The sequence below is a fragment of the Anas acuta genome, chromosome 5, assembly GCF_963932015.1.
Source record: "Anas acuta chromosome 5, bAnaAcu1.1, whole genome shotgun sequence".
NCBI classification, from domain to species: Eukaryota; Metazoa; Chordata; class Aves; order Anseriformes; family Anatidae; genus Anas; species Anas acuta.
In genome coordinates this window covers 21,615,968-21,630,447 of record NC_088983.1, presented here as the reverse complement: position 1 = coordinate 21,630,447, position 14,480 = coordinate 21,615,968, and the positions used below count along the sequence as shown (strand labels likewise).

At 37.8% G+C, this 14,480-nt stretch overlaps 2 long non-coding RNA genes across 7 annotated transcripts in view; one reads left to right on the top strand and one right to left on the bottom strand.

Moving 5' to 3' along the window:
* Positions 1 to 354: 354 nt before the first annotated feature.
* LOC137857029 (uncharacterized) overlaps positions 355 to 14,480 on the bottom strand; it is a 47,964-nt gene continuing 33,838 nt past the window's right edge. Inside the window, exon 2 of the long non-coding RNA XR_011096948.1 lies at positions 355 to 2,007. This is a non-coding gene — a long non-coding RNA (uncharacterized lncRNA). The remainder of the gene's footprint in view (positions 2,008 to 14,480) is intronic.
* LOC137857028 (uncharacterized) lies at positions 680 to 9,532 on the top strand. 6 transcript variants are annotated; one of them, XR_011096943.1, is made up of 5 exons: positions 680 to 793; positions 867 to 1,337; positions 2,117 to 3,021; positions 6,174 to 7,773; positions 7,897 to 9,532. It is a non-coding gene; the product is annotated as an uncharacterized lncRNA (long non-coding RNA). The 6 variants fall into 6 exon arrangements; XR_011096945.1 differs by having other exon boundaries at positions 6,174 to 6,434; positions 7,897 to 9,525; XR_011096947.1 differs by lacking the exon at positions 7,897 to 9,532 and having other exon boundaries at positions 867 to 955; positions 1,024 to 1,337; positions 6,174 to 7,889.

Here is a 14,480-nt window from a genome sequence, read left to right as displayed (position 1 = left end):
AATATTACCAGGTTCTGTAGAAGAAAAAAAAATCCTCAAAGGAAACTATGGTTCTTGGATATGACTGAAGCTGAATGGAGAAGAGGAATTTAATTTTGTGGAAATTTCCAGGTTTTGATACTTGCTTTGACACAACATGAAACAAAGCCCTTCAAAAAGAAAAAGAAGAGAGAGGAAAAGAGAGAACACTAAAACTTTCTAGGATGCTGGAGAATTTAATTGAGGTTTGTGATTGGAATCAGGCTCTGCATACTGAGTTATCAACTGCTCTGCAACAACGTTTCATCTTCACTAAAAACTCCATTCTAGACTTACTACAGTGTCCTAACAAAATTAAAACTGGAAGTAGAAAAATTCTGCAAAAGGCTTTTATTACAACAAATAAATTACTCAAAGTTATTTCTTCAACAGTGCACAAAATGTCTCCATTTGTTAATTTTTCAAAACTGTGTATGATTTCTAGATAATGCATCAGAATTACATCAGAATTGCATCAGAAATACAATGAAGCCACCATTACTAGTTTCCCCTGAATATTCCATGTTCCAAAAGTTACAACACACAGGAGATGCATCCTAACTCACATCTTGATCTTTTTGGTATGTCAATGAGCTGTGCTGACAGACCTGACTTGAATCCAACTCTTTAAAGTCTGCCGTGCCTGTTCATTCTTATCTGGGTTACTATTGACCATGAGACAAAGTTCACCATTCAGCCTTTTTAGAAACAACCTTTTGAAAGTACAAGATATTTTGAGAAGCAAACAGATGAAATGAATGAAGTGGCATGAATGGTAATTGGCAGTGCATACATGTTTCAGAGGGTGCTCCAGAGGGAGGGGCAGAGACTACAGTTCTTTTTTGCAGGGACCATGGTGACCACGAACCCCACAAAACTGCCCACTGAATTTGTGGATACCTGTCAAGATGGATAGTCTGCTCTGGGTTAACTTCATGTAAGTGTTTCATACCGAATAGGAAAAGCTCGGTCAGCATGACATGGAGCTTTATCTGTCTGTCTCAGTAGGAACAGCTGTGGCTTGGTGCAGGCACAGAGCTGGACAAATATCCAAAAGAGCTACAATGTCTTCTACTCTGTCACTGAACACAACAAGATGCTGCTCAGTAGAAGTTTCTCTGATGATCTGGAAGGGAAGCACAGATTCATGCCAAAAAGAAATCTGCTGACCTGACACAGGGACTGTTCTCCCGCTCTGATCTTATAAGTACACAGGCGAGCAAGTATTAAATGTGCAGGAGCTCCATGATGCCTCCTCAGGAATTGTTCTCAGTTGTTCTCATTGATTAACAATGCTTCATTTGGCAAATGTCATATCAGTAAGTAGAAAGGCTTTTGTTCCTTTATGCTTCTGTCCTTATTTCTTAACCTGTCTTACTTAACACTTTATGTAAATTCAGCAATGACTTCTTTGGATTCTTCCCTCAGCCCATTCTCTGACCTTCCCAAAGGCTATCTCCACCTGAGGGCTGTCAAAGTTTTCTGACAGCACAATCCACACACCAGACTGCCTTTTCCTTGAAGTTCTTGGAAAGTTTCTATTTTCTACCCAACTCACAAATACCAACTCCCATCAGTATTGTAATACCATGCCTCTTTTTGTAGCACACACTGCTATCCCTAATCTCCAACTTGTGGGGTTTTGCCTACTTTTTAAATGTCTAGCTTTTAGGTTAGGGAAAGTGTTTTAGTCTTGCTCTTGGACGGTTTCAAGCTCACAGTTGATACTTAGCAAAACAGAAATAACAGTCTGCATTTTTATTGTATTATTGTAGGAAGAATGTGCACAAAAGGTCAGACTCTATTGCCCCACATCTTAGCTGAAGTTGTCAGCTGCCATAGGTTTGCAGAAGCCAGAATCAGTCCCACCCAGGGACGGTCTCCTTTCCCTGGTAGTGGTTCACACCGAGTTTCAGCCAGAACTCCATCCTGGGGCAGAGAAGCGTCTTTCTTTGAGTATTTCAGCACTTCCTCTTCTGTCTGGAACTTCTAAAGCATCATAAAGAAGGAATGTATTAGTGGCTGTGAAAGCTGACTGAAGCTTTTTACGTAAAGAATGACTTGGTGTGAATAACTATATCTGTTACTTTCCTTACAGCTTAGATTATTGGAAGATGTGGCTACATGATACCTCATGAACTGGACACTAATTCCTATTAAATCTACCGGGGGAAAAATAAATAAATAAATAAATGTGCCCCAGATGAAACCCTAGGACTCATAAAATGATGAAAATATCCTTTCTACTTTTTTTAAGATTTTTTTTTTTTTTTTAATGATGAAGTTACATATTTTTCAACTGATCGTGTTTTTTGAGAACTGATACACAAAGGCTGGATGTTTGGAACTGGCAAAGGTATACAGAGTAGAGAGTAAGTAGCATTTTTGGGAGATATACAGTGATATATAGTAGGCCTCCATATTGCCATGGTCGACATACATGTACCTGTATATCAAGCATCCACTTTTGCATTAGAATGCTAAGTATCTCTTTATGTACATATTAAAACTCTGACAACACACTTATGTGCACTTGGGCTAATCTTGATATATTTATTTTCTATAAGACAGGTGCCCACATAATGGATACTTTATTTATATTTTTATTGAAGAAATATTATTGCTGCCCTAGGAAGCATTTGAAATACAGAACGCTGGGAAAGTGTGATGTAGAAATAGTAGTACTTGTTTGCCATTTTCTGAAATTCTTCTTACTGCCACAATTGTAGAGGCAAGACCCTAAGCTAGCTGGACTTTTGGTTTTATCAACTATTGTTATTGTTATGTACATAAACAGAATTATATTTTATGCAGAAGAAACATTCTCAGAAACAAGGCAAGTTGCAAAAATTAAGAAGTCATATGGTTAGCACTTAAACAAATCCAGCCCTTACAGGAGGTACCATTAGAATGCTCAGTGCAAAAGTATCAGTGGTTGTAAATGGTTACAGCAGTAGAGCGAAATACTAGAAGGACTTGGATCTACAGGATTCAGTTAAACAGGTATTAAGCTAACAATATTTTATTTGTTGTTTAAAATGTTGTCATTGTGTATCTATATACCATAATATGGAGGAGGGTGAATGGTTTCCTTTGTATTTCTCTTGAGCAGCACAGCCCAGAGTATTTAGCTCACACTTTGAGAATTGCTGCAGCTGTGTCAGATTCAGATTTTCTGAGAATGCTAAAAGGCAAATAAATGAGATTACACATGAAGAGGACCGTCAGTTTTTTCCAGTTCCTTGGGGTATTCACAACTTGTTTCAGAAGACAGAGGATTAGCTTTCCCTTTATGCCTTTGAAAACTTAATTCACCTAAGGAAACCAACTGTTCATCTGGACCTAATTTGAGTCACTAGATATGATGGTAGTTTGTATAAGTGGAGATAATCAGACCTTCTCATGTGTTGGATTCTGGTCGGCTTGCACAGTCTATTTCAATAACAGTATTAAGCTTAGCTCTATAGTTCCCTGACCTTTCTTTGCAGAGTGTTCACAGGGATGAATAAAGAACACATAAAGGGTTTATGGTAACGGTACTTGTGGCAAATACTACAGGGTAAAGCAGCAGGAAATATTCCCTTGTTTCACCCTCCTGTTGCATATTCCTCTAGCAGCCAGCTCAAGTGAGGTCATGCAATCTGCTGACCAGCTGGCTTTCCCACATAAAGTTTCCTTTAGAAAGTATCATTTAGACTCATGCCAGCTGCTGCTGTCATTACTTTTCTACAGTCATTGAAATGCTGAAATGAAATGCTTTGACTGAAGTCCAAAAGCAAGACTGTTAATTCAAAAGTACTTGATTTTGATTAGAGTATATAACTGCTTGACAAATACATTCATAAATTCAGAGGTAGAATTGCAGAACTTCAAACACCAACAATAGCTAAGAATTTTTAAATACCATTACAAACACTGCTGTTCTGTATTTGTTAACCTAAATACTGGAAGATGTTGTTAAGGAATGTCATGTCTGCTACTGGGATTATGTGAAGATTAATTTCATGTTTAAATGTAAGCAAATATATTCATCTTTACCATCTCTTCAATTTTAAAAATTCTGTTAAAGAATAGTCTGTCTCTTGCAAATGGAACTCTTCTATTTTACATATACCTTTTATATTCTTCACGCACAAAATGACACTAATAATATAACACTGAAAATACATTCCAATACACAAGGAGGGGAGAGTTTACACCCTGTTCATCTGAACTCCATAATATCTAGATGATTATAAACATATATTTTTCTTTCATTAGGCAACAAGAGTTCATAGCATCTCCCAGTACAATTTCATATTAGTATCAAATTCAAGCATATACATATCTTGCATATGAAAGATGTACTTTATTAACGATCACCAAATGTCAAAAGGAAAAAAGCTTAGCTGATGGCTCTCATGAGGATGACAAATCTACCCACATAAATCACCGACTGACTGATCTTATTTTTTGTAAGGAGAATACTGCTTTGATTATGTATAACTTCCTGTGGAAAGCATAAAGCTGTGGCACTTACTAGTGATATTTATGGCAGCACAGTGCAGACTTAAAATCATCTTAGTGACTGTTTTCAGTAGCCAGTTGCCAAAGATTTGACTTCAATGTAATTAGGCTTTATTCTGTTTTTATATTTATTTTCATTTACACATCTATCAAGTCAGTGATCAGGAACAGATTAGTGAGACAATATCAGCATACTGTATCCATATGACAGGAACAGGATGAAAGAGAGAGAAACATATTGAAGACAGATAATTCAGATCTGGATTAACATTAAGCTTCAGACCTGAACCTAAAGTTCAGATTTGTGCTGGAACCTAACTCTGTGTAAAGATCTTACCCCGCAGTACCAAAAATCTCACAGGCCAAATGAGTAAGTTTCAGCTCACAGCTAAAAGAAAATCACAAACTCCTTAATATCTTCACTTTGATACACCAGGCATCTAATTTCTATAAACCTGCATTACACTGCAGAATTAATGAGTTACATCAATTTATGCCAGTATGAAAAACTGTATCCCTTCAATTTCAACTGAATTCAATCTGAAAGAAACATATGAGAGAAGGTTGGATCTCAACTGATTAGGCTAGAACTAAAATGCCATTGTCTCATTTTCCTGCCTCTTCCTGCACTTGGAAGAGGCGGGAAATTCCTTTTTCCAAATTCTATTTGAGCAGCCTGCCTTTAAAAATTCCCCTGAAATACAGACAAAGAGATTACAAGAACCTCATGTATCCCCTTCGCATCCCAGAACAGGCCTCAGGAGTTGCCATTTGTTGTCATTTACTTTCAGCTGAAAACACTGGCTTTTTCCTTGCCCCTTTCTCTCTCTGGACAATTTTAGCTCTCTAGCTATGTTGTTTAACTTACTAAAGTGTTTGTTTGGGGCAGTACTTGAAATGAAAGACATTATAGAACTTAACATTCTATAGTATTGCCTCATACTTCTCTGAATAGATAATATCGTTGACACAAATGGCTGAACAAAACAAAACAAAACAAAAAAAGCCATGAGAACTGAAGATGTGTGGGCACTGAAATATTTCAAGAATTGAATAATGCTTTCCTTTATCTCTTAAGTCTGACAGATGACAATGTTTCTTGAATGCTTCAGGACTGAATGATGGAGAAGATGAAAAAGCCATTTAAGAAATGCCTTTCTTATTCTAAATCCTTTACTTCACATTTCAACAGTATGCCCGAGTTGGATATAATGTTTCTTTCACTTATGGCAATGCAAAATCCACAGAAATGGTACTGGTCACAATTCAGTCCCATCCTCCCCCTCTCCAAGTAATGATTGTACGTTTAAACTGGTCTTTGGGAAGAGTGATCTCTAGGAAATGTTATTTTATTGTAACTTCTAACAGTGGATTTCAATGATATTAGTAATCGGAGAAGAAGGCTGTGGTTTTTCTCAGGATGGGGAAATCTCCAGTGTTTCTAGTAGCCAAAAATCTTCAGACTTCTAGGAAATGTCCAGACTCCTTTAACTGTGCAAAGGGCCAGAAAATGAAATTCATCCTTGAACGAAGCCAGCAAGATTCTGCTCACAACAGAGAACAGTTTACCAGTGTAAGCTGCTCTCTTAATTTTGAAGAAGCCTAGGAAATAATAAGATAAACATTTTTCTTATATTTGTTTATTTCAGCCCTTGTCCTCTCAGGTGTGGTCCATGTCTACTTATGGCAAGAACAACCCAGGAATTCAGTGGCTGTCTGCACTGCCCCATACCCAGTTGGCCCTGGCGCCAACTTGCAACATGAGCCAAGGGCTGAAGGGGATGGTCTTGTCCTCACTTAGTGAGGATACACAGAACAGCAGCTGAAATGAAACACAAAATGGCAGTTTATCTGCTGAAAGTGCAGCAACAATGGCTGGGGAACAATCCTTGGTGATGCCTCAAAATAAGGTCTCCAACCTCTCTATCAAATTCAAAAACTGTTTTTTGTTTGTTGTTGGTTTTTTTAGCATTCCGGTTCTAGCCAAAGATATAACAATGCCATGTGCAATGACATGCAAATTCACCAAGATCTATCCAGAGTGAAGGACTTCGGATTAATGAAAAAGTCCTTTCAGTACTTAAAGGGGACTTACAAAAAAGCAATATTCTACATCCGCAGATAGTGATAGGACAAAGGGAGATGTTTTTAAACTAAAAGAGGGCAGATTTAGATTAGACATTAGGAACAACTTCTTTACTCAGAAGGTGGTGAGGTACTGGAACAAATTGCCCAGAGAAGCTGTGGATGCCTCATCTCTGGAAGTGTTCAAGGCCAGGCTGGATTGGCCTTAGAGCAACCTGGTCTTGTGCAAGGTTTCCCTGCCCACGGCAGAGGGATTGGAACTAGATTGTCTTTCAGATCCCTTCCAACCCAAGCCATTTTATGATTCTATGAAAATCTCATATTTTGTAAGTATAGTGTTTGCCTGAACCACACTGAAACCAGCATCTTCTTTGTTTTTTCACTGTAACACAGGCAAATTTTAAGATTAAGGAAAGTAAAATTAAAAAATTACCTGCATTTCAATTTTTGACCAGGCATATTTTGCCCTTTATGGGTCACTTGCTATACTCTAAGCAGATCTTCCACAAAAAAATATTACATAAGCTATGAATGATACAAGATACTTTAAGAATCCACCTTCTGTTTGGCTAAGACCTTAATTTCCTAACACTCTACAATATATCTCAAGGAGATATCTATTTCATGATATCATATTTTATAAAAGTGGCAGCACTACATTTGCAAGAGTTGCATGCAAAGGCAGATCACCTTGCTTCAGAAGCCTTGTGAAAACACCTATTTTTCCTTTGCAGTGCAGCGTGTAGCAGGGACATAGTGAGTCAAGAAAGTTTCCTTTCTAATAAAATTGAAGCTTCATATGGAAAATTACCACATGAACAAATGAGACCTTAGTAGAACGATCTCAGAGAACTCAGGGAAATTGCCTATCCTATACGTAAAGACAAATGACTAAACTCGATAGTATAAATATAGTTTTTTTATGACCCAAACTGTAAAGAGTTTAAATTCCTTAAAAATGTGTGGGAAAAAAACTATTTTTAAACAAAGACATCTCTAAATTTTTTTCAAAAATAATTTAGATGCTGTTGCAGTTCCTTACTACATGTGGTCAGTTTGAAGCAGACCAAACTTTGTTCTAATATGACCATGAACATTGCTGACTCCTTAAAAACAATGATTACAGTGATCATGTCTGACGTTTCAGCAGCATCAGCAGAATTTGTAAGAAATACAGTGCTTTTATTTAAGGGACAATTTGTCCCCAAGAGGGACATATTTTGTATTTAGGCAGGGGCTTATAAAATAGCAAATCTAACACCTTTTTTTTTCTGTCTCCATGCCTAGCTCCACAACAAGAAGCCATGAAGAGACTCTGCTGTGGGATGGAGGAGACCATGCCTACAGCCTGTGCTTGAGTGGTGACAAAGGTCTACATAGAAGATCTAGGATGCCTTTTCCAAAACTTCCAGTGTTGTCAGTCTTGGCTCCACAGTAGGAGCCTGAGCCCCTTTCCAGCAGAGTGGTGAAGTCCAGTCAGGCTGCAGACCTGGAGTGCACAGCCTTACCCTGGAAAGGTTCCTGCAGCTCCCTGAGCAAGAGCTGCAGACGCTGGAATCTGCAGGCGGCTGGAGCCAGACACTGCCTGGCAGTGTTACATCTGGCCAGGTTCAGAATCCAGGTCAGGTTCAAATTCTCTGAAAGTTTGTTAAATCTGAGACATTTTGGACAAGACACTCAAGACTCAACAAAAAGGCATTTTTAAATGAAATTCTTTCACTGTGCAATTCACAACAAATACTAACTGTGAGTTAGCTCATTATGTAAACAGCAAAGTGTTGAATTTTGGCTGCCTTCAATACCTCTACTCTACTGCACTTTTCTAACCAGAATATCAGTGTCTAGTATGATTTTAATTAAGCTTCTTTCTCTTGATACTTATGTGAGTGTTATCACACTGTCTGATTTTTTTTACAGTCACTGTTAAATGTTATTCCCCACAAAGCCCTTAACATAAGAAAAATAAGTCCATTTTGAAGCCCAAGGATAAAACACCAGATGTAAATACAGGCTTATTTGTGGATGCACCAAAATATGAACTTAATTTTTGGAGTCCTCATTCTTACCATCTATGCTGACCTTAGAACCTCTGTCTCCATCTTTTTCCCTTCACTCCAGCATTACAGTCTCAACTCCACAATTTCATCTTTCAGCTGCATGTATTTAATTATGAGTCACTATCCCAAAAGAAGAACAAAGTGATTATACTTCCATGTGAATTTGCAGAATGTTAATCTGGTTATAGATACACAAATGAAAATAATGTATGAGCATATAAATAGAAAACAAAAGCTTTATTGTGGCTTCTTTCAAAGTCTGGAACGCATCTCAGAAGACAAGAAGGAAACCAAGAACAGTCTTGATTCCAGCTGATAAATGTTTGTTCTCTAAAGGTTTTAATCCATGGCAGAGAAGGACAATGAATCATGTCCAACATCAGTGGCTAAATCTATTAATTCAATTTTTATTTTAGGAATAAGAATACTCCAGCAAAATTCATCTAAAAATGAGCTGTAGAGGTGTTTAACTAATCAGCATATAAATAAAAATAGCTAGGAATTATCAGTGTTAAGTGTTGAAATATTTTGAGAATTTCTCTGGTCCTTGATATCATTATTTTCCCTTAACTGCGGTTGGGTTTAGTTGATGTTTGTTTGTTTGTTTTTTAATTTCCATTAGCTGAATGTGGATTTTGAAATAGGCTCACTTAGAAATATATAAACTACATTCTCAGACCTTCTTCTCTTCCCTTGCATTACACAATGTTTCCCTAGTGAATAATGAATCCCCGCAAGGGACTTTCCAGACCCATTTTCTGTGAGTGTGTCCAGCTATTCTGTGCCCCAGATAAGCAATATGTCCACAAAATGGAAAAAAATTCTTTCCATTCTTAGTTTGTGAGAAGAGGTAAATAGGACTTCTAGAAGGAAAATAAATAAATAAATAATAAAATAATAATAATAATAATAATAATAATAAAAGTAAGACTTAGCAGAATGGCACAGATATGGGATATAACTTCATAGGTACCTGCACTTTCATAGTTTTGATCAGTTTAATTCTTTATTCTATTCACCCAGGGCCTCTGGGGAGATACGTATATCATTGTCACAGGCAAAAAGTGACAATTTTAAGGAGCTTCAGTACCATCCCTCTAGAGCAACCATCATAGTTCTTCTTGCCTTTAGTGCAGGTACAACACTGAGAAGCAGAACTTTTTGTTCTAGGAAAGGAAGGTCTGCAGCAAGCTCTAATCCTGTTTTTGTGGCATCACAACAGTATCCAGAGCAACTAAATGTGATCTGGTACAGAAAGGAATGTGACTTCAAGTGCCAGCAGATGATGGATGACTGAGGAGCAAAAATCCTGTTGTCATGCAAATACCCCCAGCAATGGCATATGCATGAGGCAGATTAAATACACACATCTGACATATGCACAGAAAAAAAAAAGAAGGAAAAAAAAATTGCTTTTGGAAAGTTTCATTTCTGCCTCAGAATATGTTTTAGTCACCACAGCAAAACACTTTGATGGACAGAGAAAGCCAAAGATAGGTGACCCCAACAACAGAGTCCCCACGGCACCTCCATTGGTCACTGACTGGATGTTCGTTTAAAAAGGCAGTGAGAAGTATATAAATGATTACATCAGTTTTTTGCATTTTTCATTATATTTTCAGAGTTTACTTATTATCTGTGTTGAATTAACCATATAGATGAGAAAACAAGGATAAAACCAGAGCCTGGAGTACAGTAAACTGCTTAGAAGTTGGCCTTGGGACTTTGGATTCAGGAAAGTTCTTTTCCCAGACCCACCTCAGATTTGTCTTAAGAGTATGACAAAGACCTTTTTGTTGTGTCTCTACAATACCTAGCACAATGGGTCCCTGATCCATGACTGGAGCCTCTAGGCATTGCCACAGTACAAACAAATAACAATAGCTAGCGGCCAAAGACATTGCTGAGAATTGCTTAGTAGGCAAGCAAGCTTCTTATAGATGTGTGTGCTCTGAGCACTTATTCAGTTCACACAGCCTGGGGCTTCAGAACATTCTTTGTTGAAAAAAAGCAACTGCTGGAAATATTCCCTTGACCCTGAATAGAGGCCTAGAAGGTGGAAGATATTAGAGCCACTTTTTGTGTATCAGAACCCTGAAATGGTCTTCAAGGAAGTGAGTTCAGTGTGTGTTTAACCAAAGAATGCTCCAATACTGTCATAGCCATTACATAAAACACCCATACTTTGAGCAAACACATAGTACAATATCTTTACACGACACATCTACCTATTCGTATAGTGCATAAATAGATATGAATGGAAAAAAAAATTTGCTGGTTCTGGCACTGGGCTGGTACACTGAAGATTTGCAGCTGATTTCTGGCTCTGGCACAGATATTAGCATGCCCTTTGGCAATTCAGTTAACATATCTTTCTTTTCCTCCTTAAACCAACAGGAAAACAAGAATACTTTTCCTACCTCAGAGGCATCATGAAGATTCCCAAACACCACTAAACATTCAGATGTTGCCGAGATGAGGCCAAAAAAAGCAGAAACCTAGACAGGTCCATCCCTGAATTTTGGGATGAGAACTAAATCTGAGAAAAATGATTCTCAGATTGCATTGTGTCTACTGCATTTTTTCTCCTAAATACAGATGGGGCTGGCTTTCAGAGTATTACATGATTTCAGTTCCATAGATTTTTGCCATTCTTCACTAGTTAGAAAACAGTGCTAGTTTTAATGAATTACACACATTGTGTGCAAGTTAAGCGATAGTCTCAACTTCTGAAAAATACAGCTGTCTTTCTGTGTGTAGATCCATGCCTGCAGAGAGAACATCCTATTTACTCTTTCCTGATCATCAGATATATCACACACCAATCCTAACATAAGTGTCTTAGTTAACTTACACAAGTAGAGCCCCATTCTGGAGTGCCAATCCAGACAGGATGCAATTACACTCTGGTTCTTGCATTTCCGTTTTTTCCAGTTTTTAACAAGACGAAAGTCCTGTCTTGACATTAGATTTTACACCATGACTCTAGTTTATTTCTATCTAGAACAAAGTTTCTAGAAAGTCAATATATTTTGTCAGATCAACTAGCAGACAAGCTTTCAGGAAAAATCATTCCCTAAGCTTCTTTTTATTCTTTCACATTGAGGACTTGATCTGACTCAGTCATTTCTCACAGGCAAGAAAGACCTTTAAAGAAAACCATTCCATGTTCCTACAACTGCCACCCTGCTGAGCCCAAAACCGAAAACATGTCAAATATCATTTTACCATCTTAGAGCTGGAGAAATACAGAAAGGCAAATTGCCCAGCCTGCCTTATGCCACACAAAGTCAGCTGTAGGATGGGATTTCATTGTCTTGACCAAGAAGTTCCTCATGTAAAAAGCTGTGAGCCTTACTCATCCTGTTTTCTCACACACCAATAATTTATTTAAGGTGTATGGATATACATTTTTTTTTCTTGCCTTCTCTACCAGAAGAGACACTAAAGATACAATTCTTTTCCCAACTTTTAGCTGTTTTCCCACCCACCCAGCTGTTTTTCCTGTCTCACATTTAGTTCTTTCACAACAGAGAGCACTATTATCTGACATGACTGATTTCCTTTGGGTATCTTGCCCCTGTACCTCTGTCCTTCAGATTCTGTGGAAACCAATTCAGGTATTTGCTGAAAGATCACTCAGGAGACAGGGTACTCAAAGAACCTGCTTATCAGCTGGGTTACATAAAACTGCAGCTGTGATGGTAGGAATGAGAACTTGCAATGATTTTCCTGTTACATACAGGGGGCTGCCTCGCTGGGTAGCAGAAACCTTTAATACTTCTGCCTTCTAGCAGTATTTCTGTCTCTCAAACCAGAGGGAAGAGATAAAAAAGAATGGAGGAAAAAAAAAAAAAAAAAAAAGGCAAGAGTCCAACCTGTCTCTTCTATGTCTTCCATATAGATATATGAATAACAATAGGCACACAATGCAGACATTTGAAAGGTGGGTTAGGGTGTAAAAGTGCCTTTAGGACTTTAAAAGACACAGCACCATTAATGATTTTTTCAAAGTCAGACCCAATTACAACTGTTTACAGAGCCCTTTCTATCTCCCTCAGAGACTTTGGCTTAATTCCCATCATTTCCGGGACCAGTCCCAATTATGCCAGTGACCACAGCAATCTGACTGCTTAATGCAATTCCATGGCAAGGACAGGGAACTCCCAGAAACAAGAAAGGGCTTGATTTGCTCTGCGCTGTACCTGGAAACAGCTCTCAAAGCAACACATTATGCCAAATAACTATGCCACAGAGTAGCCAACTGATTTGTGCAATTCTAGATTAAAACAAAGACTATGCCTTATCTTTTCTTTTTGAAAAGCATTTTGTTTCCGGGTAAAAATTGTTGGCAAAGTTTCTCCTTGGTTGAAATTTCAGAGCTCTGTAATCTTTGTTCTAGTATTTCCATGAACACAATGTAAAAAATCATTTCAAATGTGGAGAGCTGGGGGAAATAGGTGGTAAGGGTGAAGGAGGATTAGCAGGTTAAACTTACAAAGTACTCCTGCATACCTGGGAAAACTTCAGTTCTTAGAAAAACCCTATGATATCCCAGATCTGACCTGTCTTAGCAAGTATGTTTACTCACAGTGTCAAAAAAAAAAAAAAAAAGCGTTTGAAGTGCACTGCAAGGTGATTTATTGACTTGCTTCATACCATCATTTAAGTTTATATCAACACTCAGATAAGTGCTATATTATTCACTTTTTGCCTTGGATGATCTCCTCTGCTATTCAAGATTGTTATGAGCTTTTTTGTCATTTATAGAGTACCATAAGTTATTCACAACCAAGGAAAAAATACAGGGCAAAACAGAAACTCTCTCTTGAGAAAACAATTGAGGGGCATGCGCAAGTACAATGCAGTTCAGTTAGCACAGAGCAAACACAGTGGCATGTGATCACTGTAGAAGGAATGCTCTGTGGAACAGACAGCATTTCAGGAGGGCTTAGTCAGAGCAAAGTGAGGTGAGATTTGTAAGAAATAACATTTCTAGTAAACCCTTTGGCAAACTCTGAACAAAAGACACTTCGAGGGACTAGGTTACGTGGAAACCAATCACTGGCTAAAATTATCCAAAATATGTGCAAGGTGGCAGGAAAGTAATTTTAGCTTTTTTTGCAACATGTAAGAGGAGCAAAAAGGTCCTTGAGGACATAGGGTGACTATGGGAACTTTTAACAGTTTTCAGGTCTTCTAATCAAGTTAAAGAATTGTCATGTTAAACAATGATGCTTTTCAGATGGGAAAAAAATGGGCTTTGCTAGTTGTCATAGCATTAACCCTTCTTCCAAATGTTGTTAGATTTCTGAAGTTCTTTATGATTTATCTTACTTGGCACAGCATTTCTGGAAAGCTGTATCACTATCACTAATGTGGTCAGGGCTTTGTGGTCAATTGCAACATCTTAAAATTTAGTGTAATCACAGCTCTGATTTTATTCATCTTGAATGCTGATAAGATATAAATGAATGAGAAGGCAGAATCTGATATTATCTTCTCTGCCATAACTATGTCCTGAGGAAGCTTTAAACTGTAACTGTAGTATGCTTTCCTTTGTTTTCCTTTCCACTGTTTCTTCTGGTTGTTAAGTCCCATTTTACTTGCTCAGCACTCCCCTCTTCCTGTTTTCACCCTCTCTCCAACACCCAGAAGACAAAAACCTGCACAAATTCTAAGTCTGGCCATTATAAAATGGTTCAGTCAGCCTAGCCCAGGAGACATGAATTTCTTGGAAGGCTAGGCCTTAAAGGCCTAATGCTTAAACAATTAATCTTTTTTTTTTTTTTTCATTTTCCTTTTTCGGAGATG